The sequence below is a fragment of the Scyliorhinus torazame genome, chromosome 21 (genome assembly GCF_047496885.1).
Source record: "Scyliorhinus torazame isolate Kashiwa2021f chromosome 21, sScyTor2.1, whole genome shotgun sequence".
NCBI lineage: Eukaryota > Metazoa > Chordata > Chondrichthyes > Carcharhiniformes > Scyliorhinidae > Scyliorhinus > Scyliorhinus torazame.
In genome coordinates, this window is record NC_092727.1 from 65764136 (window position 1) to 65791203 (window position 27068).

Genomic DNA, 27068 nt, shown 5'->3' on the forward strand with positions numbered 1-27068 from the left:
TGTAACCACAGCACTCAGACTGCCATTGTTTGTGTAAGTACAGTACTCAGACTGCATGGTTTGTGTAAGTACAGTAGTCAGACGACCATGGATTGTATAAATACAGTACTCAGACTGCCATGGTTTGTGTAAGTATAGTACTCAGACTGCCATGGTTTGTGTAAGTACAGTACTCAGACTGCCAGTGTTTGTGTAAGTACAGTACTCAGACTGCCATGGTTTGTGTAAGTACAGTATACAGACTTCACGGTTTGTGTAAGTACAGTACTCAGACTGCCATGGTTTGTGTAAGTATAGTACTCAGACTGCCATGGTTTGTGTAAGTACAGTACTCAGACTGCCAGTGTTTGTGTAAGCACAGTACTCAGACTGCCATGGTTTGTGTAAGTACAGTACTCAGTATTCATGGTTTGTGTAAGTACAGTACTCAGGATACATGGTTTGTGTAAGTACAGTACTCAAGATACATGGTTTGTGTAAGTACAGTACTCAGGCTTCATGATTTGGTGTAAATAAATTTTGGCGTTGTTAGATTTTTGCTTAACTTGACCATCTTAGTACTATATTCACTGTAATCACAAAGTTAAAGAAGCCATTTTAATACAAACGTGTCTGAAATAGCCATATTATATACTGTATTATCTATTCATCAAAATATCATATTGAGTAGTGACCAATCATGAAACCGCTGATTTTATTGAGTTATAATCAATGTAATCAATAATCATATTAGAAAGGCTGGATTTTCATTTTAAGTATTAATGTATAATCTCTAAAGGTTGAGTCACAGGTAGATAGGGCAGTGAAGAAGGCTTTTGGAATGCTGGCCTTCACCAGTCAGAGCACTGAGTACAGAAGTTGGGAAGTTATGTTGCAGTTGTACAGGATGTTGGTGAGGCCGCACCTGGAGAATCGTGTTGAGGTTTGGTCACCTTGTTAAAGGAAAGATGTTATTAAACTGGAGAGAGTGCAGAAGAAATTTACTAGGATGTTGCCAGGACTCAAGGGGCTGTGTTATAGGGAGAGATTGGACAGGCCAGGTCTTTTTTCTTTGGAGCGTGGGAGACTGAGGGGCGATCTTATAGAGGTGCACAAGATCATGAGAGGCATGGAGAGGGTAAGTGTTCTCATTCTTTTTCCCAGGGTTGGGGAATCGAGAACTAGAGGGCAGAGGTTTAAGCTAAGAGGGGAAAGAATTAATGGGAACCTGAGGAGCAACCTTTTTACACAGAGGGTGGTATGAATGTGGAATGAGCAGCCAGAGGAAGTGGTTGAGGCAGGGACACTGACAACATTTAAAAGGCATTTGGACAGATACATGGATAGGAAAGGTTTAGAGCGACATGGGCCAAAGGCAGGTAAATGGGGTTAGCCGAGATGGGCTTTTTGCTTGGCATGGACCAGTTTGGGCCTCAGGGCCTTTCTCCGTAGATTCTGTGATTCTATAATTGTTGTGTAAGTTTTAAGTTTATCATTCTCATGAGAAGGTGCAGCAAGAAATCTTTTGGAACACTGATAAGGACCATGAGTACACTTTACAGACTTGCAACAGTCCAGCTTAATGGATAAAGAGTTCTTCAAAATCAGATTAAGAAGTGGTTAGAATTAACATTATTGTGTTTCTGTTTGAGATACTGAGGAAAGATACAAACAAAAGCCAGTCAAATTTGCCCAATGAAAGCTAGAAATCATTAAATCAACAATAGCCTGATTCTAATATGGTGTGATGGTCTTCCGCTGTGTGTTTAGGGAAGAAAGAGAAGGGGAGAGAGACACTAACTGGAGGAGGGAGAGAGCGACAAACTGGGTGTGAGAGAGACACAAACTGGGGAGAGAGAGAGAGAACAACTGGGGAAGGGAGGGAGAGAGAGAGAGACACACACACAAACTGGGGGAGGGAGAGAGAGACAAACTGGGGCGAGAACCTGAAGGAGGGAGAGACACACAAACTGGGGGAGAGTGAGACACAAACTGAGAGGGAGAGAGAGACACAAACTGAGGGAGGGTCAGAGAGACAAACTGGGGAGAGATTAGATCATAGAATTTACAGTGCAGAAGGAGGCCATTCGGCCCATCGAGTCTGCACCAGCTCTTGGAAAGAGCACCCTGCCCAAGGTCAACACCTCCACCCTATCCCCATAACCCAGTAACCCCACCTAACACTAAGGGCAATTTTGGTCACTAAGGGCAATTTAGCACGGCCAATCCACCTAACCTGCACATCTTTGGACTGTGGGAGGAAACCGGAGCACCCGGAGGAAACCCACGCACACACGGAGAGGATGTGCAGACTCCGCAGACAGTGACCCAAGCCGGAACTGAACCTAGGATCTTGGAGCTGTGAAGCAATTGTGCTATCCACAATGCTACCGTGCTGACACAAACTGGGGGAACGGGGAGAGAGACACAAACTGGGGGAGAGAGGGAAACAAGCTGGGGGACAGAGAGAGACAAAAGCTGAAGCAACTCGTCACTGGACAGAGAGCGGGTAGTCAAAGTGTTGAATTAAATTTAGCATTGATTTATTTTTACAATTTGTATATTGTAAAAAGTCAGAACATTGTGTGAAAGATTCAATTCAAAGTTATTTTAATAGATTTTTAAAATTGATGTTTAGGAAATTCTCATCAGTAGAAACATCCCAGGAATTTGAATTTAAATGTTACTCATCCTTAATCTTTTGAATCTTCTGTGTTGTTTCTTTGATTGAGATATTCATCTCACTATAAAACAGAAAATCAAATCATTCATTGCAGTGAGGTTTGTGATCCTGAGACACCAAGCTGAGGCAAATGGAATAAAATTCAGTGTCACTTGATCAAATGTCATGTGATTAAGTACCACATGAATGATGTAATGTGATTGAGTGTATTGTGATCAAATGTCACATGGTCAGATCTCCAGGAATTTGGTGTCAAGTCTCTACCTGAATCTTCTACTTAATGACTGGAGGTGATCCTTTCCCTGTGGTTCGATTGTTGATGTGTTTAATCTCTACTGTCTGTGACTTTTCTAGCAACTGGTACCCATGCTCATGCTGTGCTGTTATTTTTCTCACTCCCACCCCAAAGAAATACTCGGGGGCAAAATCAGAAAGGTCTTTTGTTGCATTTAATTTGTGGTAAAAACGCATAGAAATTAAAGTACAAGTGAGAGGACAATGAAAAGTTGGGGTGAGTATATTGGAACATATCCACACAGCACATATTGTCAGAGCAGCTTGATTTCAGTGCTAATAACAGGACTGAATTGGACTTCCCCATGACACATTATGGCTTCTGATTAGCTGGGTGACATCAGTGTGGAATCAGGGAAAGTTGTTGATGTAAAGATTCGACTGCCCCGGTTCATTGGCAACCGCACTGTTCACACTCTGGAACTATAAGAAAGAAAACGATCAGCAATGAAAGAAGAGCAGGACATTAACACAAAACCTGAACACAAATTTGACTGAACTAGAATGAAACAAATTTGCAGCAGAGAAGCAGAAGCAGGCCATTCTGCCCATCTGGTCCATGGTGGTGTTCATGACTGACATAAACCACCTTCCACCTCTCTTCCTTTCACCACATCACTGTGTTGCTTGTATTTCAATGGCAACTATCACAACCGTAAGATCGTCCAAAGAGATTAGCAGCCAATGAAGTCATTTTGAACTGCAGTCGCTGTTGCCATGAAGGCTGCGAGCAAAGTCCCCATGAACAACAAGGAACTAAATAACCAAATAATCTACTTTAGTGTGATTGGGTAGGGGATAAATGTTAGCCAATGTCACAGAGTCATAGGGCGGATTTATCCACCACTGCACCACCTGTTTTTCGGCCAGCGGGATCGACCAGTTCTGCCATTGTCAACGGGATTTCCCATTGACTGCACCCTTTGTTGCCGGGAAACCCATGCGCTGTTGTGGGACCGAGATTTCCCGCCGGCGTGAACAACTGGTAAATCCCACCCATAGTCATAGGGCATGATTTAAGAAGCCCTGCTTAGGGCGGGTTTAAACATTCCCAGTGTTTGTAGTGTCGGGAACAACCCCCGTTATCTAACAGCACTCTGTTGTGTTTTCGGGCCCACTCGGGGTACGCCTCCCCCGAGACCGCACTTTGTGTCAATTGCCTGCACTGCGGAGCTCCGATGAGCAGAGTCCTCAGGCAGGAAGAGATTGGGACGTTATTTTTAAATGGCTCCCCGATCTCTCGCCTCCCCCCCCCCCCACCCCCGCTCCCCTGACAAGGCAACCAGGACCCCACTCCCAATGCCCCAACTCACCTATACAGGGGTCCTCGAGCCCCCCTGCATCCCATCTCATACAGGCAAGGCAACTCTGGACCTGATCCCCGGCATTGTCAGAATACCAGCTAGGCACCCTGACAGTGCTCCTGGCTGGCTGGCAACATCACCTGGGCATGCCAGGCTGTACCCAGTGGCCAGGTGGCACAGGCAGGGTGCCAGGAAAAGCCCTTCAGCCCATCACGTTCGCGCCAGTCAAAAACAACCCAACTATTCTAATCCCATTTTCCAGCACTTGGTCCTTCGCCTTCAATGCTCTGAGATCACAAGTGCTCATCTAAATACTTCTTCAATGTAATGAGGGTCTCTGCCTCCACCACTCTTTCAGACAGCGAATTCCAAACTCCCTCCATCCTCTGGGTAAAAATGTTTTTCCTCACATCCCCTCTAAACCCCTTACCTTAAATCTATTCCCCCTGGTGATTCATCCCTCCACCAATGGGAAAAGTTTCTTTCTGTCAACTTTATCTATGCCCCTCATTATTTTATACATCTCAAACATGTCCCTCCTCAGTCTCCTCCGCTCCAAGGAAAAGAATCCAAGTCTATCCAATCTCTCTTCATTTCTAACCGGGAGATATTTCTTTGCCCTTCTTGGTTTACTAACCCACCCAAAAAATGCACATTGGGCAGTGCAGCATTCCCTCAGTACTGCACCAAGGGTTTTGGTCCATGTTTCTGGAGTGGGAATTGAATCCACAACATTATGACTCCGGGATTCTCTAAAGGGACTGTGCGCAACAAGAAATATAGGCTTTGCCCAGCACATAAGTTATTACATAACTTTCTAAAGAGTGTTCAGGGACAGAGCAACCTCAGGGTTCACACACATAAAGGTGACAGGTCAGATTGAGAGAATATGAGATGTGAGACCTTGAGCTTCATAATTACAGGTATTAAGTACAAAAGCAAGGAAGTTGCACTGAATCCTTATAAAGCTCTGGTTAGGCCCCAACTTGAGTATTGTCCAGTTCTGGTGACCATACTTTAGGAAGGATATGAGGGTCCTTGAGAGAGTGCAGAGTGGATTTACAGAAATAATTTGAGGGATGAGGGATTTTAGCTGCAAGGTTAAATTGGAGAAATGGTGGGCGACACGGTGGTATAGTGGTTAGCACTGCTGCCTCACAGACCCAGGGCCAGAGAGCCGGGTTCAATTTCAGCCTTGGGTCACTACTGTCTGTGTGAAGACGGCGCTTTCTCCCTGTGTCTGTGTGAGTTTCCTCTGGGTGCTTCGATTTCCTCCCGCAGCCCAAAGATGTGAAGGTTAGGTGGATTGGCCTTACTAAATTGCCCCTTAGTGTCCAAAAATGCGCAGGTTAGGTGGGGTTATGGGGTTAGAGGGATAGGTGGGGCAAGTGGGCCTAGGTAGGGTGCTCTTTCAGAGGGTTTGTGCAGACACGATAGGCCAAACTGCCTCCTCCTGCACTGCAGGAATTCTATGGTTCTAAAGTGGGGCCGTTCTCCTTGGAACAAAGGAGATTGAGTGGAGGTTTGACAGATTGACAGGTGCACAAGATTATGACAGGTGTAGACAAGGTTGACGAGGATAAGCTGTTCTGACAAGGGTTAGAGGAACACTGATTGAAGATTTTGGGCAAGAGATGCAGATGGCAGGAAGTGGTAATGATCTGGAGCCCACTGTCCATCGAGGGTGGTGGAAATTCAAATTGGATGCTTTAGGGAAATAAATTTGCAGGGAAATGGGGACAAAGCAGGGAACTGGGACTGATTGAACTGCCCTACAACAGGCTTATCCAACCGTTATGCACCGGGGTGGGGGGGGGGGGGGGGGGGGCACACTTCAAAGGTTTTTCACTCAAGGGGAAAATCAACAAATTTTGCAAAGATAAAGGGGGTGATTCTCCGAGCGCCGGGCCGGAGAATCCCCGCAACCGCGCCACGATGCCCCGACTCCGGCGCGCGATTCTCCGAGGTGAGGAAAAGCTAGGCTTTGTGGACCTTATCAGATTGAAAGGAAATTAAGTGAGGGAATTATGTGGTAAACACACCAGATAGAAGGAAGACTCACCGAGTGTGTCATGTGAATATGCTTAAAAGATACTTTGAGAGACTTCCGGTTGCGGCTATGCGGAGCTAAGCCGCACGATTCGGCAGCTCCCGCTACCACGGACTTTCGGGCTCATTAGAGGAGCACCAACGGAATTTCCTTTTGACGCAACCCGTGGGGAAGGGAAGAGGGAGGTCCCCTTCCAACTTCTATGAAACGGACCAGAAGTGTAACGGCCAAAGGAGCGGCACTGGAGCAACGGGAGAAGCGAGGGCAAGAAAACAAAATGTCGGCGGCCAGGGACAAAGGGGAGCTGCAGGAGTTCATCAAGCGCTGCTTCGAGGAGCAGCGCAAGGAGATGCGCAAGGAGATGTTGGCACCGATGCTTTCGGCAATTGAAGGACTCCGGATCACCCAGAAGGCCCAAGAAGTTAAGATCCAGGAGGTACAGAAAAGAGTCAGTCAGAACGAGGACGAAGGGCCTGGCGGTGAGAGTGGAGCAGAACAAGGCGCTACACAAGAGGTGGGCGGGAAGACTCGAAGACCTGGAGAACAGGTCGAGGAGAAAGAATCTGCGAATCCTGGGTCTCCCTGAGGGAGTGGAGGGGGCCGATGCCGGGGCATACGCGAGCACGATGCTCGAAGCGATGATGGGCACGAAGGCCCCTTCAAGGCCGCTGGAGTTGGACGGGGCACATCGGGTGCTGGCGAAGAAGCCCCAGGCAAATGAGCCGCCAAGGGCGATGGTGGTGAGGTTCCACCGGTTCACGGACAGCGAGTGGGTCCTGAGATGGGCCAAGAAGGAGCGGAGCAGTAAGTGGGACAATGCAGAGATCCGAATATACCCGGACTGGAGCACGGAGGTTGCAAATCGGAGAGTGGGTTTCAACCGGGCCAAAGCGGCGTTGTACCGGAAAGAAGTGAAATTCGGAATGCTGCAGTCAGCTCGACTGTGGGTCACATACAAGGACCAACACTATTACTTTGAAACGCCTGAAGAGGCGTGGACCTTTGTACAAGCCGAAAAGTTGGACTCAAACTGAGGGTTTGTGAGGGTGGGGGGGATGTTTGAGGTTTGATGTGTGATGGTTGTTGTATATAGGGGGTCAATCACGCGCAGGAAATATTACATGGGCTGGGGGAGAGAGACAGGAGCTGCGCCAGAGGGGGCGGAGCGGGCTTTGGAAAGCGCGTTTTTTTTTCCTGCGCGCGAGAAGAAAGGCGGGAAGGGGAACGAAGGAATGCATATTGATTGGGAGACTCCCACACGGGGTCAGCAGGCGTCAGCTGACTTACGGGAGTGACATGGGGGGAGCAAAAAAGCTAGACAGGGGTCTAGCGGGGGGGGGGGGGGGGGGTTGCTGCTGCACTGGCCGAAAGGGAATGGGACACAGAAGAGGCGGTCGGGACGGGGGTCCCCCGTCTGGGGGACTGGAGGGTGAGAGAGGCGTGGACACGGGACTGGCCCAGAAAAGGAGATGGCTAGTTGGCAGGGGGGGGGGGGGCCGAACTGGGATGATGCAGGATTCATGAAGCGCATGTTGGGGCGCATATGGAATACAATGTTGACAAATGTGAGGTTATCCATTTTGGTACGAATAACAGCAAAAGGGATTATTATTTAAATGATAAAATATTAAAACATGCTGCTGTGCAGAGAGACCTGGGTGTGCTAGTGCATGAGTCGCAAAAAGTTGGTTTTCAGATGCAACAGGTGATTAAGAAGGCAAATGGAATTTTGTCCTTCATTGCTAGAGGGATGGAGTTTAAGACTAGGTAGGTTCTGCTGCAATTGTATAAGGTGTTAGTGAGGCCACACCTGGAGTATTGTGTTTAGTTTTGGTCTCCTTACTTGAGAAAGGATGTACTGGCACTGGAGGGTGTGCAGAGGAGATTCACTAGGTTAATCCCAGAGCTGAAGGGGTTGGATTACGAGGAGAGGTTGAGTAGACTGGAACTGTACTCGTTGGAATTTAGAAGGATGAGGGGGGATCTTATAGAAACAGATAAGATTATGAAGGGAATAGATAGGATAGATGCGGGCAGATTGTTTCCACTGGCGGGTGAAAGCAGAACTAGGGGGCATAGCCTCAAAATAAGGGGTAGTAGATTTAGGACTGAGTTTAGGAGGAACTTCTTCACCCAAAGGGCTATGAATCTATGGAATTCCTTGCCCAGTGAAGCAGTAGAGGCTCATTCATTAAATGTTTTTAATATAAAGATAGATAGTTTTTTGAAGAATAAAGGGATTAAGGGTTATGGTGTTCGGGCCGGAAAATGGAGCTGAGTCCACAAAAGATCAGCCATGATCTCATTGAATGGTGGAGCAGGCTCGAGGGGCCAGATGGCCTACTCCTGCTCCTAGTTCTTATGTTCTTATGTTCTTATTCCGGACCTGGAGATAGGAGGCCTGATACAGTGTTGGATCCAGCACTGGACCGCTCCAAATCAAGGACCGGAAAGAGGCCGGCGGCGGCCAACGTACTTAGGGGGTTTATGGATCAGATGGGGGTGTGTGGACCCATGGCGGTTTGCTAGTGCCGCACCCCAGGGAATTTTCTTTCTTCTCCCATGTACACAAAGCCTACTCCCGGATAGATTTCTTTGTTCTGGGTAGGGCGCTCATCCCGAGGGTGGAGGGGACGGAATATTTGGCCATAGCCGTTTCGGACCATGCCCCGCACTGGGTGGAACTGGAGCTGGGAGAGGAGAGGGACCAACGCCCGTTGTGACGGCTGGATGTGGGACTGTTGGCGGACGAGGTGGTGTGTGGGAAGGTGAGGGGGTGTATCGAAAGGTACTTGGAGGTCAATGACAATGGGGAGGTGCGGGTGGGGGTGGTATGGGAGGCGTTGAAGGCAGTGATCAGGAGAGAGCTAATCTCCATTAGGGCTCATTGGCGATCGAACCATTGGCCATGTCATTGAGGGAGTCTAATAAATGCAGGGGGGTGGTCCGAGGGGGAGAAGAGCATCGGGTGTCGCTATATGCAGATGACCTGCTGCTGTACGTGGCGGATCCAATGGAGGGGATGGTGGAGGTCATGCAGACTCTAAGGGAGTTTGGGGAGTTTTCGGGCTATAAGCTCAATGTAGGGAAGAGTGAGCTATTTGTATTACAGGCGGGGGCCAAGAAAGAGGGATAGGGGACCTACCGCTGAGGAGGGCGGAGGGGAGCTTTCGGTATCTGGGGATCCAGATAGCCAGGAGTTGGGGGACCCTACATAAACTGAATCTGATGAGGTTGGTGGAGCAAATGGAGGAGGATTTCAAAAGATGGGACATGCCACCGCTCTCGCTGTCGGGAGAGTGCAGTCGGTCAAAATGGTGGTCCTTCCGAGGTTTCTGTTTGTGTTTCAGTGCATTCCCATCGTGATCACTAAGGCCTTTTTTAAGAGAGTAGGCAGGAGTATTATGGGGTTTGTGTGGGCAAATAAGACCCCGAGAGTAAGGAGAGGGTTCCTGGAACGCAGTAGGGACCGAGGAGGATTGGCGCTGCCAAACCTGGGCTACTACTGGGCAGCAAATGTGGCGATGATCCGCAAGTGGATTATGGAGGGTGAGGGGGCGGCATGGAAGAGGATGGAGATGGCGTCCTGTAAAGGAACGAGCCTGGGGGCGTTGGTGACGGCACCGCTGCCACTCTCGTCGACAAAGTATACCACGAGCCCGGTGGTGGCGGCAACGCTAAGGATCTGGGGCCAGTAGAGACGGCACCGGGGTGCAATGGGAGCATCGGTGTGGTCCCTGATCAGGGGTAACCACCGGTTTGTCCCGGGGAAGATGGACGGGGGGTTCCAGAGCTGGCATCGGGCGGGGATTGGAAGAATGGGGGACCTGTTCATCGACGGGTCGTTTGCGAGCCTAGGGGCACTGGAGGAGAAGTTCGAGTTACCCCCGGGAAATGCCTTTAGATATATGCAGGTGAGGGCGTTTGTGAGGCGACAGGTGAGGGAATTCCCGTTGCTCCCGGCACAAGAAGTTCAAGATAGGGTGATCTCGGGTGTATGGGTCGGGGAGGGCAAGGTGTCGGAAATACACCAGGAGTTGAAAGAAGACGGGGAAGCGCTGGTAGAAGAGCTGAAGGGTAAATGGGAGGAGGAGCTGGGGGAGGAGATGGAGGAAGGTCTGTGGCCTGATGCCCTAGGTAGGGTTAATTCCTCCTCCTCGTGTGCCAGGCTCAGCCTGATACAATTTAAGGTGGTCCACAGAGCGCACTTGACGGGGGCGAGGTTGAGTAGGTTCTTTGGGGTGGAGGACAGATGTGGAAGGTGCTCAGGGAGCCCGTCGAACCATGTCCATATGTTTTGGTCATGCCCGGCACTGGAGGGGTTCTGGAGAGGAGTGGGGGGAACAATATCTCAGGTGGTGAAAGTCCGGGTCAAGCCAAGCTGGGGGCTAGCAATATTTGGAGTAGTGGACGAACCGGGAGTGCAGGAGGCGAAAGAGGCCGGCATTCTGGCCTTTGCGTCCCTAGTAGCCCAGCGAAGGATCTTGCTAATGTGGAAGGAGGTGAAGCCCCCCAGCCTGGAGGCCTGGATAAATGATATGGCTGAGTTCATAAAGTTGGAAAGGATTAAGTTTGCCTTGAGAGGGTCTGCGCAGGGGTTCTACAGGCGGTGGCAACCGTTCCTAGACTATCTTGTGGAGCGTTAGAGGAAGGTCGGTCAGCAGCAGCAGCAACCTTGGCGGGGGGGGGGGGGGGGGGGGGCGTCCTGGGAGGGGAGGGGTAAGGGGGGGACTGCCGGGGAGGGTGGGTGAGCAAGAGATAACATGAAGGGTTGGGGAAACTGGCACGTACGGGTGAGGGCCAGTGTACAAAGCTGTGTAAATATACCATTTTGCCATGTATATATCTTGCTCTGCGCGATTTCTTGGGTTTTTTTTGTTATGAGGGGGGGGGTTATTGTTTGTAAGGGAGAAAAATTGTGTTAAAAACTTTAATAAATATATATTTTTTTAAAAAATAAAAGGTACTTTGAAAGGGAAGGAGAGAAAAAGAAGGTTTTAATGATTCTAACTCAAAGTGACGAACCAAATCCAGAGGACTGTGAATTTGACATACCTCAAATTAAATTGGAAAATGAGGATGTTCTTAAAAATTGGGATGAATTGTTAAATTGCCTTCCAGAGGAAAAACAAACTGACCTGAAAGAGTTATTGATATCACGTGGGCAAGTTTGTAGAGATAAATTGGGAAGTACTAAAATGGCTATACATGATGTAGATGTGGGAAATGCTGTTTCTATCAAACAACATCCATATAGACTTAATCCTTTAAAATTGGCACAGGTTAACAGAGAGATTGAGAGTATGCTGAAGAATGGCATAATTGAAATGGGTTGCAGCCAATGGAGCTCACCCATAGTGATGGTACCTAAACCAGATGGTACCCAACGGTTGTGTGTGGACTATAGAAAGGTGAATACAGTTACAAGAACAAGTTACTCCTATCCTGTCCCACCATTGAAGGATTGCATGGAGAAAGTGGGACAATCTGCTTTTATTTCCAACTTCCAGACATGGAAAGAACATTTAAAGCATCGTATGGAGTTCTTTGATCGACTTCAGGTGGCGGGTTTGGTGATGAACCTAGCCGAAAGTGAATTTGGAGAAGCCCGAATCACTTTCCTTGCGGAGTTTCCGATACCTTCAAGACAAAGGGAAATAATGTGATTTCTTAGCATGAGTGGATTTGATCGAACAGTTGTGCAAAAGCTTTGTGGCGTGATTACTCCACTGATGGAATTGCTGAAGAAACGTAAAAGATTTCAGTGGACAGCGGACTTTCAACAGGCATTTGACTGTCGGAAAGCTGTGATCACCAATGCTCCTGTATTGGAGAATTGCAAGGAACTCTGTGGTCAGATTGAACTAAAGCATCTGGGGCGAAATTCTCCGGTATCGGTGCGATGTCCGCCGACTGGCGCCCAAAACGGCGCAAATCAGTCGGGCATCGCGCCGCCCCAAAGGTGCGGAATGCTCCGCATCTTGGGGGGCCGAGCCCCAACCTTAAGGGGCTAGGCCCGCGCCAGACGAATTTCCGCCCCACCAGCTGGCGGAAAAGGCCTGTGGTGCCCCGCCAGCTGGCGCGGAAATGACATCTCTGGGCGGCACATGCGCGGGAGCGTTAGCGGCCGCTGACGGCATTCCCGCGTATGCGCAGTGGAGGGAGTCTCTTCCGCCTCCGCCATGGTGGAGACCGTGGCGAAGGTGGAAGGGAAAGAGTGCCCCCACGGCACAGGCCCGCCCGCGGATCGGTGGGCCCCGATCGCGGGCCAGGCCACCGTGGGGGCACCCCCCGGGGCCAGATCGCCCCGCACCCACCCCAGGACCCCGGAGCCTGCCCGCACCACCTTGTCCCACCGGTAAGGTAGGTGGTTTAATCTACGCCGGCGGGACAGGCATTTTAGCGGCGGGACTTCGGCCCGTCCGGGCCGGAGAATCGCGTGGGGGGTGGGGGCCGCCAACCGGCGTGGCGTGATTCCTGCCCCCGCCGAATATCCGGTGCCGGAGAATTCGGCAACCGGCGGGGGCGGGATTCACGCCAGCCCCCGGCGATTCTCCGACCCGGCGGGGGTCGGAGAATCTCGCCCCTGATTCTAAAGAGAAATGCCGAGGAGTAGAGGAATGGATGGATCATGCAGAGACTTTGTTCAAAGAGACTGTCAATCGAGAAGGATTTTGGTTGGAGGAAGAAGAACAAAGAAAAATGGACTATATTATTATACCTGTTTGCATCTGTTGTTTTTAAAAAAACGAAAAGGTATATTTACTGTGTACATTTCTTAGTGGATGGTGCAAAAGTGAAAAATGAAACCATCTTGAAGTTGATGGGGGTTTTTTTTCTTGGGGAGAGGTGTCACGTGAGGGTATCTTTAAGGCATGGATGTTTAAGCAATGTACCTTTAAGAAAACAGTGATGTCAGAGAGTGGGTGGAGCTGAGATCAGGTCAGCCATTTTGCAGTTTAGTTTTGCAGTTGGAAAAAGCAGCTTGTGTGTGGCTGTGTGTCGCCTGAGAGCTGCAGGAAGAAAGCAAGGTGCTGGAGCTGAAATCAACCAAGCTAATATAGCTCTGCCATTCTACAGAAAATATATATATATCCTTTAACCTGATGTGATACTGTTTAAAGGTGTTAAGTCTCTTGGAAGTTTGAAGGAACATTTTAAGGAATTATTTACTGTTGCAATATTTTCTTTGAAGTAAGGGGTGTTAAGAGATCCAATGTTTATTTAAGATGTTAAGGTGAGTTCATGGAATAAACAGTGTTTTGTGTTTAAAAACCCACGTGTCCAATTAAATCCATTAAAGGGAGAGGTTGGTTGAACTCCCTGATACATTTTGGGGTTCTGAAAACGCCTCGCCCATAACAATTCCCATTTACTGTATACTCCCTATAATTGTTTGACCTCCCTAAATATTGACCTCACACTTCTCTCGTGTTAAATTCCATCTGCCACTTTATTGCCTACTCCATCCACCCATCTATATCATTTTGGAGATTAGAGCTATCGTCTACATTGTCCACCACTCAGCCAGTCTTTGTTTGTGTTGTCTGCAAATTTCCTAATCGTGCCCCCAACGTTCACTTCCAAATTGTTAATGTATAAAATAATCAGTAAGTGTCTCAACACTGAGCCCCGTGGAACACCACTTGAAACAACTTTCCAGTTGTTAGGGCAGCCATCGACCAAGATCCTTTGTTTCCTGTTGCTCAGCCGACTTTTTATCCAGTTTGCCACATTGCCCTGTATCTCATCAGCATTTACTTTTTGACCAATCTGCCATGTGGGACTTTGTCAAAGGCCTTGCTAAAATCCATGTACAACACATCCACTGCACTACCTTCATCAACCCTTCTTGTCACTTCTTCAAAGAATTCAATCAAATTTGTGAGGCAAGATCTTCCTTTAACAAATCCATGCTCACTATCCCTGACTAGTCTATCCCTTTTATATAAGACAGGTAATCTGATCTCTCAAGATTGATTCTACTAATTTGCCCACCACCGACATAAGACTAACTGGCTTATAATTGTTTGGCATTTCCTTCGATCCCTTTTTAAACAATGGAACAACGTTTGCATTTCTCCAGTCCTCCGGTACCGCTCCTGTACCTAGTGAGGATTGGAAAATCCTCCTCAGAGTATCTACTATCTCCTCCCTGACCTCCTTCAGTAGCCTCAGAAACAATCCACCTGGCCCTGAGACTTATCAACTTTCAAGGATTCCAACCCTTCGAGTGGTGGAAGCAGGAACGCTAGTGACGTTTAAGGGGCATCTTGACAAATACATGAATAGGATGGGAATAGAGGGATACCCTTCGAGTATTTCCTCTCTCTTTATGATTATCCTGTCCAATATCTCACAATGTTCATTCTGGACTACTATAACTGCAACAACCATTTCCTTTGTAAGCACAGAGACAAAATATTCATTTAAAACCCTTCCCGTGGCCTCTGCATCCCCACACTAGTTCCTTTCTTCATCTCTGGTAGGCCACACTTTTTCCTGAACTAACCATTTAGCATTAATATATTGGTAAAACATCTTTGGGTTTTCTTTAACTTTACTTGCTAATCTTTTTTCATGCCCTCTCTTTGATTTCCTTTTTAACTTTGTCCCTGCACTTCCTATACTTGTCTAGGCTATCTGCAGTGCTTAGTTCTTTGTGAAAAAAGAACAAAGGAAAGTACAGCACAGGAACAGGCCCTTTGGCCCTCCAAGCCCATGCCGACCAAGCTGCCCGTCTAGACTAAAATCTTCTACACTTCCTGGGTCCGTATCCCTCTAGTCCCATCCTATTCATGTATTTGTCAAGATGCCCCTTAAACGTCACTAGCGTTCCTGCTTCCACCACCTCCTCCGGTAGCGAGTTCCAGGCACCCACTACCCTCTGTGTAAAAAACGTGCCTCATACATCTCCTTGCCCCTTGTACCTTAAATCTATCCCCCCCCAGTAATTTACCCCTCTACCCTGGGAAAAAGTCTCTGACTATCAACTCTGTCTATGCCCTTCATAATTTTGTAGACCTCTATCAGATCGCCCCTCAACCTCCGTCTGATATGTGCCTATCGTACGCTTTCCTGTTCTGTTGATCCTCCCCTGTATTCCTCGAGATAACCATGGGGCTCTAGATTTAGCAGTGCCTCTCTTATTCTTGGAGAGGACATGTCTACTTTGTACACTTCGGATCGTGCTTTTTAGTGCTTCCCACTGGTTTGCCACTGATTTATCCTCGAGCAGTGCTAGATCTAGAATTGCATCTCCTCTCATTGGGTTTGTCAATAATTGGTTGAAAAATAATTCCTGGACACACTGCATGAATTTTTCACCCTCAGTTCCTCTTATATTGTTTGATTCCCAGTTGATATTGGGATAGTTAAAGTCTCCTACTATTATTGTCCTCTTGTTCTTACAGGCAGAAATTTCCCTACATGTTCTTCTATCTCACTTTCACCATTTGGGGTCAGTAGTATACCCCAGTAATAATAATAATATTCTTTATTGGTGTCACAAATGGCTTGCATTAACACTGCAATGAAGTTACTGTGAAAATCCTCTAGTCGCCACATTCCGGCGCCTACACTGAGGGAGAATTCAGAATGTCCAATTCACCTAACAAGCACTTCTTTCAGGACTTTGGGAAGAAACCGGAAGAAACCAGAGCACCCAGAGGAAACCCACGCAGACATGGGGAGATCATGCAGATCCCGCACAAGCTGCGAATCGAATTCGGGTCCCTGGCACTGTGAAGCAACAGTGCTAACCACTGTGTTACCGTACGGCCCAAGAGCGAGTACAAGAGCAAGGATGTCTTGCTGCAGCTGTACAAGGCCTTGCTGAGACCACATCTGAGTATTATCTAAAAAAAATAATATATTTGCCAAAGAGGGAGTGCAGCAAAGGTCCACCAGACTGATTCCTGGGATGGCAGGATTCTGTTATGAGGCAAGATTAGGTCGACTAGGCCTCTATTCACTGGAGTTGAGAAGAATGAGAGGGAATCTCATTGAAGCATATAAAACTCTGTCAGGGTTGCACAGACTAGATTCAGGTTTGCTGGTTCCTCTGGCTGGTGAGTCTAGAACAAGGCGTAACAGTCTCAGGATACATTTAGGACTATGAGGAGAAACTCGAGGGTGTGACCTGTGGTCATTTTTACCACAGGAGGCATGGAGGCCAAATCACTGAACATATTTAAGAAAATATATTTCTAGACTCTAAAGGTATCAAGGCGCATGGGGAGAGTATAGCATTGAGACAGAGGCTCAGCCATGGTCATATTGAAGAGCAAAAGCTCAAAGGGACAAATAGCCTACTCCTGCTGCTGGTTTCAATGTTTCTACACACGGTTCCAGACCCAACAATGTGGTTGACTCTTAACTGCCCTTTGAAATGGTCTAGCAAATCACTCAGCTCAAGGGCAATTAGGGATGAGCAACACGTATTGACCTTGCCAGCACACAGGTACAGTGGTTAGCACTACTGCTTCACAGCGCCCGGATTCAATTCCGATCTCAGGTGACTGTGGAGGTTGCACGTTCTCCCCGTGTCTGTGTGGGTTTCCTCCGGGTGCTCCGGTTTTGATTAATTGATTGATATTTATTGTCACATGTACCGAAGTACAGTGAAAAGTATTTTTCTGCGGCCAAGCGAACGTACACAGTACATACATAGTAGACGAAAGAATAATCAACAGGGTACATTGTGGTTTCCTCCCACACTCCAAAGATGTGCAGGTTAGGTGGATTGGCCATGCTAAAAGAGTTGCAGGGGAGTGTATGCACCTGGATTGCTCCTTAGGAGAGCCAACCCAGGCACGATGGGCTGAAAAGTATTTTTCTATGCTGTAACAAATCTGCAATTCTGTTCTATTCTATGACCGTACTGGAACAGACCCCAATTTATAATCGGAAAATGGATGGGACCCCAACAAGCTTTCAATTTTGTAAAACTGTGAAGAAAGGATACTTTGTCCCAGGAGTGATTCCACTGATAAATAGGGACCTTTTATATTCAAACAAACTTTATTATTAATTTAAGATTAACTACATTGACATCACAGAAAATAGCTTTTTAATTAACAGTTAAACAACTCCTTAAAATAAAAGGAAACCCTTTTTCTACTAACTTATACATTCTCTATCAACAATTAAGCAAAGCTTAAGCAACGGTCAAAAGCCACTGATAAATAAAATTAGCAAACACAGGGATGCTTGCTGTACTCTTGTGTAGAGATTTCTCAGAACGACTGCTTGGGGAGAGAGAATAACCCTTTGAGGAACAGCCGATAGATCCTTCTGTCTCTGTCAGACCTGGCAGCATTTGCCAAAACTGCTGCTCAACTTTTTAAAAAAAATATGTTTTTATTAAGAATTTTTCAACAATATTTTCCACCTTACAAACAACCCCCCCCCCCCCGCCCCCCCCCCCGCCGCCGTAACAAAGAAAAGAAAGAGAACTCGACATGAACATGGCAAGTCAATAGGACACAGAACTTTGTACATTGGATTCTTCCCGTACATGTCAGTTTCCGGATCATTCATGTGTTTTCTTGCTCAAATGCCCCCCAGAGAAACCCCCCTTCCGCCCCCCCTCCCTCCCCTCCCCCCCCCCCCCCCCCCACGAACGATGTCCCCCCCCTCTCTCCCCCTCCCCCCCTGGGTTGCTGTTGCTGCTGTCAGACCTTCAGCTAACGCTCCGCGAGATGGTCTAGAAACGGTTGCCACGCCCTGTAGAACCCCTGCGCAGACCCTCTCAAGGCAAACGTTATCCTTTCCAACTTGATAAACCCAGCCATATCATTTATCCAGGCCTCCACGCTGGGGGGCTTCACCTCCTTCCACATTAGCAAGATTCTTCGGCGGGCTACTGGGGACGCAAAGGCCAGGATGCCGGCCTCTTTCGCCTCCTGCACTCCCGGCTCGTCCACTACTCCAAATATTGCTAGCCCCCAGCTTGGCTTGACCCGGACTTTCACCACATTAGATACTGTTCCCGCAACACCCCTCCAGAACCCCTCCAGTGCCGGGCATGACCAAAACATATGGACATGGTTCGCCGGACTTCCTGAGCACCTCCCACATCTGTCCTCCATCCCAAAGAACCTACTCAGCCTCGCCTCCGTCATATGCGCTCTATGAACCACCTTAAATTGTATCAGGCTAAGCCTGGCACACGAGGAAGAGGAATTAACCCTACTTAGGGCATCAGCCTATAGCCCCTCCTCAATCTCCTCCCCCAACTCCTCCTCCCATTTACCCTTCAACTCCTCTACCAAAGCCTCCCCCTCTTCTTTCATCTCCTGGTATATCGCCGACACCTTGCCCTCTCCGACCCATACGCCCGAAATCACCCTATCTTGAATCCCCTGTGCCGGGAGTAGCGGAAATTCCCTCATCTGCCGCCTCACAAACGCCCTCACTTGCTTGTACCTGAAAGCATTTCCCGGGGGTAGCCCAAACTTCTCCTCCAGCGCCCCTAAGCTTGCAAACGTCCCGTCAATGAACAGGTCCCCCATTCTTCTAATCCCTGCCCGATGCCAGCTCTGAAACCCCCCGTCCATCCTTCCTGGGACAAACCGATGGTTGTCTCTGATCGGGGACCACACCGAGGCTCCCGTCGCACCCCTGTGCCGTCTCCACTGCCCCCAGATCTTTAGTGTTGCCGCCACCACGGGGCTCGTGGTATACCTTTTCGGCGAGAGCGGCAGCGGTGCCGTCACCAGCGCCCCAGGCTCGTTCCTTTGCAGGACGCCATCTACAACCTCTTCCACGCCACCCCCTCTCCCTCCATCACACACTTACGGATCATTGCCACGTTGGCAGCCCAATAGTAACCAGCCAAATTCGGCAACGCCAAACCTCCTCTATCTCTGCTACGCTCCAAGAACCCCCTCCTTACCCGCGGGGTCTTGCTTGCCCACACAAATCCCATAATGCTCCTGCTTACCCTCTTAAAGAAGGCCTTAGTAATCACAATTGGGAGGCATTGGAATACAAAAAGAAATCTCGGGAGGACCACCATTTTAACCGACTGTACCCTACCCGCCAGCGAGAGTGGCAGCATGTCCCACCTTTTAAAATCCTCCTCCATCTGTTCCACCAACCGCGTCAAATTAAGTTTGTGCAGTGCCCCCCAGCTCCTAACTACCTGAATCCCCAAGTATCAAAAGCTCCTTTCTGCCCTCCTCAACGGTAGGTCGTCTATCCCTCTTCCCTGGTCCCCCGGATGGATCACAAAGAGCTCACTCTTTCCCACATTGAGCTTATAGCCCGAGAAGTCCCCAAACTCCCTTAGGATCTGCATTACCGCAACCATCCCCTCCACTGGAGCCGTCACATACAGCAACAGGTTGTCTGCGTACACTGACACTCGATGTGCCTCTCCCCCTCGAACCACCCCCTTCCATTTCCCCGACTCCCTTAACGCCATGGCCAAAGGTTCAATTGCTAATGCAAACAGCAGAGGGGACAGGGGGCACCCCTGCCTCGTCCCTCGATACAGCCTGAAATACGCCGACCTCTGCCGGTTCGTGACCACACTCGCCACCGGGGCTTATATAGGAGCTTAACCCAACTAATAAACCCTCCCCCGAACCCAAACCTCCTCAACACTTCCCAGAGACACTCCCACTCTACCCGATCAAAGGCCTTCTCCGCGTCCATGGCTGTCACTATCTCCGCTTCTCCCTCCACCGATGGCATCATTATCATATTTAGGAGCCTTCGCACATTAGTATTTAACTGCCTACCCTTTACGAATCCCGTCTGGTCCTCGTGAATAACCCCTGGGGACACAGTCCTCAATCCTTGTGGCCAACATTTTTGCCAGCAACTTAGCATCTACATTAAGGAGCGAGATCGGTCTATACGACCCACATTGCAGTGGGTTCTTATCCCGCTTCAAGATCAAAGAGATCGTCGCCTCCAACATTGTCGGGGGCAGGGTCCCCCCCCCTCCCTTGCTTCATTGAAGGTCCTTACCAGCAACGGGGCTAACAGGTCTACATACTTCCGAAAAAACTCCACCGGGAACCCATCCGGCCCCGGGGCCTTCCCTGCCTGCATGCTCCCCAGTCCTTTAACCAGCTCCTCCACCCCAATTGGCGCCCCCAAACCAGCCACCTCCTGCTCCTCCACCCTTGGGAACCTCAATTGGTCCAAGAATCGCCGCATCCCCTCTTTTCCCCCTGGGGGCTGGGACCTATACAGTTCCTCGTAAAAGGCCTTAAAAGCCTCATTCGCTTTCCCCGCACTCCGCACCGTAGTTTCCCTGCCATCTTTAACTCCGCCTATTTCCCTCGCTGCCATCCTCTTACGGAGCTGATGTGCCAGCATCCGACTCGCCTTCTCCCCATATTCATATATCGCCCCCTGTGCCTTCCTCCACTGTGCCTCTGCCTTCCCTGTGGTCAACAGGTCGAACTCCGTCTGGAGACTTCGTCTCTTCCTGAGTAGTCCCTCATCAGGAGCCTCTGCATAGCTCCTGCCCACCCTTAAAATCTCCCCCACTAACCTCTCCCTTTCCCTGCCCTCTCTCTTCACCCTATGAGCCCTGATGGCGATTAACTTTCCCCTCACCACCGCCTTCAGCACCTCCCATACTACTCCCACCTGCACCTCCCCATTGTCGTTGGCCTCCAGATACCTTTCAATACACCCCCGCACCCTCCCGCACACTTCCTCGTCTGCCAGCAGTCCCACATCCAACCTCCACAGCGGGCGTTGGTCCCTCTCCTCCCCCAGCTCTAACTCCACCCAATGCGGGGCATGGTCTGAAATGGCTATGGCCGAATACTCCGTTCCCTCCACTTTCGGGATCAATGCCCTGCCCAGACAAAAAAATCTATCCGGAAGTAGGCCTTATGTACGTTGGAGAAAAAAGAAAATTCTCTGGCCGAAGGCCTGGCAAATCTCCATGGATCTACTCCCTCCATCTGATCCATAAACCCCCTAAGCAGCTTGGCCGCAGCCGGCCTCCTCCCCGTCCTAGATCTGGAATGATCTAATGCTGGGTCCAGCACCGTGTTAAAATCCTCCCCCATTATCAAGCTCCCTACCTCCAGGTCTGGAATACGCCCCAACATCCGTTTCATGAATCCAGCATCGTCCCAGTTTGGGGCATATACATTCACCAGTACCACCTCCGTCCCCTGCAACCTACCGCTCACCATCACGTATCGGCCTCCCTTGTCCGCTACTATGTTCTTGGCCTCAAACGACACCCGTTTTCCCACCAGTATTGCCACCCCTCTATTCTTCGCATCCAGCCCCGAATGGAACACCTGTCCCACCCATTCCTTCCTTAACCTGACCTGATCTGCCACCTTCAGATGTGTCTCCTGAAGCATGACCACGTCTGCCTTCAGTCCCTTTAGGTGCGCGAACACTCGGGGCCCTCTTAACCGGCCCATTTAGGCCTCTCACATTCCACGTGATCAGCCGGATTGGGGGGTTACCCCCACCCCCCCTGCCGAGTAGCTATCTCCTATCTTAGGCCAATCCCGTGCCCGCGCCTCCCGCACCCTCCAGTCCCCCAGGCGGGGAACCCCCGCCCCGACGACCTCTTCCATTTTCAGTTCCCCCTCGGACAGTGCAGCAGCAACCCTAAACTCCTCTCCCCCCTCCCCCCCCCCCCCCCCCCCCCCGCTAGATCCACATCTAGCTCTTTTGCTCCCCCCATATTACTTCCATGAGTCAGCTGACTTCTGCTGACCCCGGCTTCCCCCGCCTTCCCGTTGATCTCCCCGTGTGGGAGTCTCTCTTCCTCCTTGCCTTCCTCCATTCCCCCCCCTTTTGGCACGGGGAAAAGCCCGCGCTTTCCTGAACCAGCCCCGGCCCCTGTGGCGCAGCTCCTGTTGCGGCCATTATCCCAGCTCCCTCATCCCCGAGTCTCACCTCCCTCCAGCACCAACGCCCACATTCCCCATCATCATCATCTCGTCTACAGAAAAGAAAAAAAGGGGAAATTTTAGGAATTTGAACCAGATGTCTACCCACATCCCCATCCATCATCCCACCCATGAAGTATTCTTTACCCATATTTACAACCCCATATACAACCAACATCTCCCCCCACAACCACATCCCCTCAGTTCGAGTCCAGTTTTTCCGTCTGAATAAAGGTCCAAGCCTCTTCTGGCGTTTCAAAATAATTGTGTCGGTCCTGATAAGTGACCCACAGTCGCGCAGGCTGCAGCATGCCGAACCTGACTCGTTTTTTATGCAGCACCGCCTTGGCCCGATTGAAGCCAGCTCTCCTCCTTGCCACCTCCGCGCTCCAATCCTGGTAAACTCGGATCACCGCGTTCTCCCATCTACTGCTCCGCTCCTTCTTGGCCCATCTCAGCACACTTTCTTTGTCCGCGAAGCGATGGAACCTTGCCATTATTGCCCTTGGCGGCTCATCAGCCTTGGGTCTCCTCGCCAGGACCCGGTGGGCCCCTTCCAGCTCCAGGGGGGTCGGAGAGACCTCCACTCCCATCAGCGCAATGAGCATCGTACTCACATACGCCCCGGCATCAGCTCCCTCCACTCCTTCGGGAAGACCCAGAATCCGGAGGTTCTTCCTCCTCGGCCTGTTCTCCAGGACCTCAATTCTCTCGGCCCACCTCCTGTGCACCGCCTCATGCGCCTCCATTTTTACCGCAAGGCCCAGGATCTCATCCTCGTTGTCATTCATTTTATCTTTCACCTCACGAAGCTCCACCGCCTGGGTCTTCTGGGTCTCCTTCAGCCCCTCGATCGCCAACAGCATTGGCACCAGCACCTCCTTTTTCAGCTCCTCCACACAGCGCTTAAGGAACTCCTGCTGGTCCGGCCCCCATGCTGCTCGCTCTCCGCCCTCCGCCATCTTGCTTTTTCCCCCTCGATTTTGCCGCTGCTCCAGAGCCTCTTTTTTCGCCGTTCCACCGCTGATCTCGGCCATATATCGTAAGGGGGGACCTTACTGCACCTTCCCACACGGGATCAATTCAAAAAAAGTTCCGTTGGGGCTCCTCTGGAGAGCCCGAAAGTCCGTTGTTGCGGGAGCTGCCGAAACGTGCGGCTTAGCTCCACATCGCCGCAACCGGAAGTGTGAAAACTGCTGCTCAACTTAAACACTCCTAGCAGACTGCCACACCTATATCAAACTGCAAAACTACAGACAGACCTGGCTCCTCCCGTTAATTACATCATCTTTATCCCACTCAGATCCCATGACTTGCTTACCTAAGTCTAAACACAATGGGCGGGATTCTCCAACCCCCCGCCGGGCCTAAGAATCGCCGGGGGGCAGAGTGAATCCCGCCCCGCCGCCCCACCGCCGGCTGCTGGATTCTCCGCCGCCGGTTTTTCGGCAGGAGCGGGTATCGCGCCGCGCCGGTCGGGGGCCATTGGCAGCGGCCCTCCCCCGGCGATTCTCCGCTCTGCGATGGGCCGAGTGGCCGCCCGTTTTCGGCGGGTCCCGCCGGCGTAAAATACACCAGGTCCGTACCGACGGGATCTGACTCTGCGGGCGGCCTGCTGTGTCCTCGAGTGGGCGTGGGGGGGTCTGGCCCCGGGGGGGGGGGGGGGGGGCACGATGGCCTGGCCCGCGATCGGGGCCTACCGATCCGCGGCGGGCCTGTGCCGTGGGGGCACTCTTTCCCTCCGCGCCGGCCGGTGTAACAGTCCGCCATGGCCGGCGCGGAGAAGAACCCCCCTGCGCATGCGCTGGGATGACGGCAGCACACTCTGGCGCTCCCGCGCATGCGCCAACCCCGCCGGCGCCGGTCAAGCCCCTAAATGTGCGGAGGATTTCGCACCTTCCGGGCGGCCCGCGCGGGAGTGGTTCACGCCAGTCCTGCCGGGTAGGGGAGAATCCCGCCCATTGTCTCAAATTATCTACTCTCCAGTAATCATGACAAACATGACAAAATTGATTTATAAACAAGTAAATGGCTGGAATGAACGATTATCTCACTTTTAATACACTCTTAATTGCATCTTTTGCAGACAGACCACCTGCCTGTATGTTGAACCAACATTACTGCAACAGACATATAGATGCAATCTATATAAACATTTCCTACATTCCTCACAAAAGGGAAAGGGAAGAGCTGTAGACCTGATAATTTAGCTTGGGATAAAGACAGGATCAGAAAATTAAGATGTAAAATCAGTTTGGTTAGAGATAAGGAATAGCAACAGGTAGAACATATTTGTGGGTATGATTTAGAGACCTCTTCGCAGAGTGCAGCAGTGGATAAATCAGAGAGACAGAGACACACTGGGCTTACGGTAACACAACGGTTAGCACTGTTGTTCACAGTTCCAGGGACTCGGGTTCGATTCCTGGCTTGGGTCACTGTCTGTGCGGAGTCTGCACGTTTTCCCTGTGTCTGCGAGGGTTCCTCCGGGTGCTCTGGTTTCCTCCCAGAAGTCCCGAAATATGTGCTTGTTAGGTGAATTGGACATTCTGAATTCTCCCTCAGTGTACTCGAACAGGCGCCGGAGTGTGGCGACAAGGGGATTTTCACTGTAACTTCATTGCAGTGTCTACTTGTGGCAATAATAAAGATTATGATTATTTTTGATCTGCAGGGACCTCCGGTGGCGACCATGGAGGAGTAGGTCGCACATTCGATAGCTCCCGCCTGAAACGGACTTTCGGACCTTTTTTCCCGACTTTTCTCGGACTTTATGGGATAGATCGGTGAAGTGGACAATATTAAGAAGGATTCCCTCTCCGATGTATGGCTAATTGGACTAGAAGTGGCCGTGTGGAAAGACTCAGCCCAGATAGAGTGAAGCAGACGGAGCTGGGACCGCGGAGCAGCATGGCGGAGGGCCAGGACCAGGGGGCGGTGGCCCAGTGGTCTAAGGAGCAACAGATGAAGTTCTTTAAGGACTGTTTCGCTGAGCTGAAAAAGGGAACGTTGGACCCGACCAAGGCTGCAATCGATCAAGTGGTTTTGAACCAGGCGGCCGAATGGAAAGCGATACAAGAAAGTGAGCTGAAGTTATCTAGCCGGGAGGAATACCTAACCGTGCTGGAGCATAAGGTGGAGGAGTTGGATGAGCGCCACAAGAGAATGCAGGAGAATCTGGAGGACCTGGAGCACAGGTCCAGGAGGCAGAACTTAAGGATGGTTGGCCTCCCCGAAGGAATTGAGGGGGTCGAATGCGGGAGCATATGTGGCGAGCATGCTGGAGACGCTGATGGGGCCCGGGGCGTTTTCTCGGCCTCTGGAAGTGGACGGAGCGCACCGAGCCCTCGTAAGGAAGCCGAAGGCGAATGACCCGCCGAGGGACATGGTGGTGCATTTCCACCATTTTTCGGACAAAGAACTCGTCTTGCGGTGGGCCAAGAAGGAGCGGAGCAGCAAATGGGAGAATAGCGAGGTGCACATCTACCAGGACCTGGGAGCGGAGTTGGCCAAGAGACGTGCTAAGTTTAACCGGGTGAAGGTGATTCTCTTCAAGAAGGGGGTGAAATTCGGGATGCTGTATCCAGCGCGGTTGTGGGTTACGCACGAAGACCGGCACTTTTACTTTGAGGCACCGGACGATGTATGGTCTTTTAATCAAGGAAAAGATGTTGGAAGCTTCTTAAAGGCCACTTAAGTCTTGAAGGAGTTATGTGGCGGCGGTTTGTAATTTTTGCAATTCTTGTATCGGTTCAAATAAGACTGTATGTGGTTCTGGGTTAAGTATTGGGCTGGGGTGGTGGTTTGAGGGTACTTTGATTTTGCAGAGATTGGATGCGGAGGGGCCCCCCGATACTGTGGGAGGTTGGGTCTGGTTCCAAGCGATTGTTTCTGCATTGGTTTATGTTAATTTCTTTTACTTGAGGTTGTTTACTTACTGGGGACTGCGATGTTGTTAAATGGTTTATGTATGTCGGGAGTGGGGTTCGAACAATAGGAAGCCAGACTGTTTGGGAGGCTCTGACAGCAGTTTTAAGAGAGGAACTAATTTTGATCTGGGAAAAGGTGGAACGAGCAGAGAGGGAGAGATTAGTGGAGGAGATACTTTGAGTGGATAGGAGATATGCAGAGGCCCCGGACACGGGGCTCTTGAGGGAGCGTCGGAAACTACACGCAGAGTTTGAGTTGTTGACTCAAGTTGGAGGGCGGTGGAGCAGTTGAGGGGGGCAAGGGGGGGCGGTCTACGAATATGGGGAAAAGGCGAGTAGGATGTTGGCGCACCAGCTTAGGAAGAGAGGAGCGGCCAGGGAGATTGGGGGAGTAAGGAATAGGGAGGGTAACATGGTCTTGGACCCAGGGGGGGTGAACAACGTTTTTAAAGAATTTTATAGCAACGGAGGTGGTGGTTGCGTTGGACGCGGAGAAGGCTTTTGATCGGGTGGAGTGGGAGTATCTTTGGGAGATGCTGGGAAGGTTTGGGTTTGGGGAGGGCTTCATCGACTGGGTGCAATTGCTCTACCAGGTGCCGGTAGCGAGTGTGTGCACGAACCGGCTGAGGTCGGGGTACTTTAAGCTACACCGAGGGACGAGGCAGGGGTGCCCCCTCTCCTCATTGCTGTTCGCTCTGACTATAGAGCCACTGGCCATGGCGCTGAGAGCATCAAGGAAGTGGCAGGGGCTGGTTTGGGGGGGGGGGGGGGGGGGGGAGGGGGGGGGGCACCGGGTTTCGCTGTACGCGGGCGACCTGCTCTTCTACATCTTGGACCCAGTGGAGGGGATGAGGGAGGTTATGCAGATCTTGGGGGAATTTGGCAGGTTCTCGGGTTACAAATTGAACATGGGAAAAAGTGAATTGTTCATGATCCAGGCAA

General features: G+C 50.4%; 1 protein-coding gene across 1 annotated transcript in view; it reads right to left on the bottom strand.

Annotated features, from left to right (window-relative positions):
• Positions 1–3093: 3093 nt before the first annotated feature.
• Positions 3094–27068, bottom strand: part of LOC140398325 (myosin light chain 4-like) — a 186011-nt gene continuing 162036 nt past the window's right edge. Inside the window, exon 7 of the mRNA XM_072486892.1 lies at positions 3094–3373. The gene's annotated coding sequence lies outside the window, so the exon portion shown is untranslated. The remainder of the gene's footprint in view (positions 3374–27068) is intronic.